Source organism: Abrus precatorius, unplaced genomic scaffold (assembly GCF_003935025.1).
Source record: "Abrus precatorius isolate BTA unplaced genomic scaffold, Abrus_2018 Scaffold34, whole genome shotgun sequence".
Classification (NCBI taxonomy): domain Eukaryota; kingdom Viridiplantae; phylum Streptophyta; class Magnoliopsida; order Fabales; family Fabaceae; genus Abrus; species Abrus precatorius.
Genome location: NW_020874378.1, coordinates 42,979 through 47,275, shown reverse-complemented (window position 1 = coordinate 47,275; position 4,297 = coordinate 42,979). Strand labels below are relative to the sequence as shown.

At 40.4% G+C, this 4,297-nt stretch overlaps 1 non-coding gene across 1 annotated transcript; it reads left to right on the top strand.

Annotated features, from left to right (window-relative positions):
• Positions 1-308: 308 nt before the first annotated feature.
• Positions 309-415, top strand: LOC113864245. The gene has a single exon (XR_003504786.1). It is a non-coding gene; the product is annotated as a small nucleolar RNA R71 (small nucleolar RNA).
• The last annotated feature ends 3,882 nt before the right edge of the window (positions 416-4,297 follow it).

Below are 4,297 nucleotides of genomic sequence, written 5' to 3'. Positions count from 1 at the left end.
TAGGCATACTCCCTGTTTGCAGATTGTTGATTTGTTGTGTTAAGGCAGCTAATTGTTCTGAAAACATTTGATTTTGTAGCTGATTTTGTGCAAGAAAAGTTTCCAGAACTTTAGCTTCATGACCAGAGTTTCTTCCTTGATTCCTTGAGTTTGAATTCTGATACATTGAAGATGCCATCATGTCAATAATCCTTTGAGCTTCTTCTAAGGACTTTGTATTTAATGGACCTCCAGCAGCAGCATCAACCATTGTTCTTGTTACTGCATTCATCCCATTATAAAAAGTTTCCAATTGCATCCAATCTGGAATACAATGATGTGGACACCTTCTTAGCAATTCTTTGTATCTTTCCCAAGCTTCATACAATGATTCTCCTTCTTGCTGCACAAAGGATGTAATTTCTCCTCTCAGCTTAGCAGCTTTGGATGGAGGGAAGTACTTGGTTAAAAACTTATTCACAAGTTCTGTCCAGGTTGTGATGCTTCCTTGTGGTTGAGCTTGTAACCAGCATTTTGCTTTATCTCTCAAGGAGAAAGGAAATAGTCTCAGTCTGATGGCTTCTTCACTAACCCCATTTATTCTTATGGTGTCACATAGCTGTAGAAAATTTGAAATATGTAAGTTAGGATCATCAGAATTTCCACCAGAAAACTGATCTTGTTGGACTAAGTGTAATAAAGCAGGTTTAATCTCAAAATGGTTGGCTTGAATAGTTGGCCTGATTATAGAAGAGTTAAAACCTTGCATGTTAGGAATTGCATAGTCCCCTAATGTTCTAATTCTATTTTGTTCTGCCATCCCTATTTCTGAATTTAGTTGTCTCAAAGATGTAGGTGTTCTTTTCACTCTAGGATTACTCTAAGATTCTGGAGAATGGACAGCTTCTAACTCACTATCACTCCCTATGGCTTTTTCTGCTCTAGACTCTTTTCTCAATCTTCTTAAGGTTATGTCTATGTCAGGATCAAAGACTAGAGTTGATTTGTTTTTGTTTTTGCCACGCATATACAATTCAAAATGAAGCAAAAGTAAACTACAAGTTAGTATTCAGAACTGCACCACGAAAATTATGCAGTAAATATCAGTAAAAGTAATTGAAACACAAGTTTAAAAGTTGCAGAATTATGCAGAATGGACAAAATGTCTAACTACAGATTACTACTACAGAAATTCAGAGAACAAAATACTCAATCTAGCTATTCTTATGTTACTAATGATATTGAAACTCTAATTTCCCCGGCAACGGCGCCAAAAACTTGTTGTTTGCAATCTAACACTAGCAAGTGCACTAGGATTGCAGCAAGTGATGAGTAAATTTAAGATCAGAATATCGTCTCCACAGGGAATTTAGATTTCAAGTACCACTTCATAGAATTATAACTATTTGAGCCATACGAATTTTGGAAGGAGATTTGTAACATATAACAGCAATAAACCAAAGCAATTAAAGCAAAGAACTTGCAGAGAAACAGAGTATAAGATTTGTGATGAAATGAAATAGCAATGAAAGATAGTTAGGAATTTACTTCACAAGAATATCAATATCAATCCAATTAAATCCTCTGAACATTCAAGCAATTGAATAATTGACAATCAGTTTCACATAAATCTAGCCAAAGGTTAATTCCTTAACTCATTGACCCTAACAATCCACTAAACCTCCCTAATCCCTTAGGTGAGATTCAATTTCAGGTTGCATTAAGAATTAGAACTATAAGATTGCAGAATTAGGTCTCCTTATCCCTAAGAAATCCCTAAACTCTGGTTGCCAATTCAGATCGGAGCAAACAATCCAATTCCCATTGGTAAAGATTCCTCTTGATTAATCAAATGAATTTCCATTCAGAGATTGCATGAAAAGCAGAATTAACAACTCAATTAATCCAAGAACTTAAAGTTCAGAAGATAAAGTCGAATCAATACATCAATTCGAGTTCCATAAACCCCTAACTATGGGAAATTAAGCACACATTGCAACAAAAACAGAGAAAGAAGAAGAAGAAGATGAAGAAGAATGCAGAGCAGCCATGGCCACGAGCTCCAATCCGATCCCTCTTCTTGGAGCTTCAAGCTTCGACCCCAGTCTTCTCTCCACTCTCTCTCAACGAGAATCTAACTAACAAAACAGAAAATGAGCAACCGACCCCGGTTTTCACGCTTCAATCATGTATATATAATAACCCCACTTCTGCGTGTTGTCACTTTTCTTCACAAGAGTAACCACGCAGAAGCTTTATGTAGTGCGCGTGTTCACTTTCAAGAGCAAGAGTAACCACGCGCAACTTGCAGAGTTGAAGGCTTCTCTGGAACATTCACTTTTATTCAGAATAGTGGCAACGCAGGAGGTCAAGGGCTGCGCGTGATCACTTTCGTGAGTAATAGTAACCACGCGCAAGCTGTCCTGATACAAGTGCCTCTGGAACGCTCACTCTCGCTGGCGAGAGTGACAACGCGCAGCTCCTCAGGAATAGAGTCTTCTATGGAACGTTCACTTTCGCTGGCGAAAGTGATAACGCACACTGGCAACGCTCACTCTTGTAACTAAAAGTGATTACGCACAGGCTCCTCTTCTCATTTAGGCTCTGGAATGATCACTTTCACTAACAATAGTGATCACGCCCAGCCTACATCCCATAATTCTTGTATTTTGGAGTCCAACATTGCCGTTCTTCCTCTTCCTTTCCATTGATGATCCATTTCCATGACTTTTGCTCAGCTTATTCCTTCAAAACAAGATAAATTCCTTAAGAACTAAGCATAAATTCTACAAATGCGAAAATAACTACAAATTGAATTAAAACTTTCAATAATTCTCTTTTTCTGAGTTTTTCTGCTTTCTTCATATATTTTCCTTATTAAATGAGCTAGAATTATGCTAAAATATCAGTAAAAATATGGATTCATCACTTCTCCCCTTTTGGCACTTTCTAGCCCTTTTGGACCCAAGTTCCAGTCTTGGTCTCTTTTGCTCCCCTTTTGCTTAGCAGCAAAGGAAGAAGTGCGAAACTCCTCTCAGGCCAGTGAAACTCCTTAAATATCAATACTAGGTGTCAAAGAAAGGCTTTCACACCAGCTTCTCCCCTTTTGGTACTCTCTGGCACTTTTGGACCCAAGTTCCGATTTTGGTCTCTTTTGGTCCCCTTTTGCTTACTGGCAGTGGAAGACGTGCGAAACTCGTCTCAGGCCACTGAAACTCCTTGAATATCACTCCTAGGACTCAAAGGAAGGCTTTCTCACCACCTTCTCCCCTTTTGGCACAGTCTGGCGCTTTTGAACCCAAGTTCTAGTTTTGGTCTCTTTTGGGCCCCTTTTGCTTACCGGCAAAGGAAGACGTGCGAAACTCGTCTCAGGCCACTGAAACTCCTTGAATATTAGTACTAGGACAAAAAAGGAGGATTTCACACCGGCTTCTCCCCTTTTGTCACTTTCTGGCGTTTCTGGACCCAAGTTCCAGTTTTGGTCTCTTTTGCTGCCCTTTTGCTTACTGGCAAAGGAAGACGTGCGAAACTCGTCTCAGGCCACTGAAACTCGTTGAATATAACTCCTAGGACTAAAAAGAAGGCTTTCACACCAGCTTCTCCCCTTTTGGCACATTCTGGCACTTTTGGTCACAAATTCCAGTTCTGGTCTCCTTTTTCCCCTTTTGCTTAGCAGCAAAGGAAGTAGTGCGAAACTCCTCTTAGGCCAGTGAAACTCCTTGAATATCAATACTAGATGGCAAAGGAAGGCTTTCACACCAGCTTCTCCCCTTTTGGTACTTTCTGGCGCTTTTGGACCCAAGTTTCAGTTTTGGTCTCTTTTGGCCCCCTTTTGCTTACCGGCAAAGGAAGACGTGCGAAAGTCGTCTTAGGCCACTGAAACTCCTTGAATATCAGTACTAGGACTAAAAAGAAGGCCTTCTCACCACCTTCTCCACTTTTGGTACATTCTGGCGCCTTTGGACCCAAGTTCCAGTTTTGGTCTCTTTTGGTCTCCTTTTGCTTACCGGCAGTGGAAGACGTGCGAAACTCATCTTAGGCCACTGAAACTCATTCAATATCACTCCTAGGACTCAAAGCAAGGCTTTCTCACCACCATCTCCCCTTTTGGCACTTTCTGGTGCTTTTGGACCAAAGTTCCAGTTTTGGTCTCTTTTGGTCTCCTTTTGTTTACCGGCAAAGGAAGAAGTGCGAAACTCCTCTCAGGCCAGTGAAACTCCTTGAATAGCAATACTAGGTGTCAAAGGAAGGCTTTCACATCAGCTTCTCCCCTTTTGGCACTTTCTATCGCTTTTGGACCCAAGTTCCAGTCTTAGTC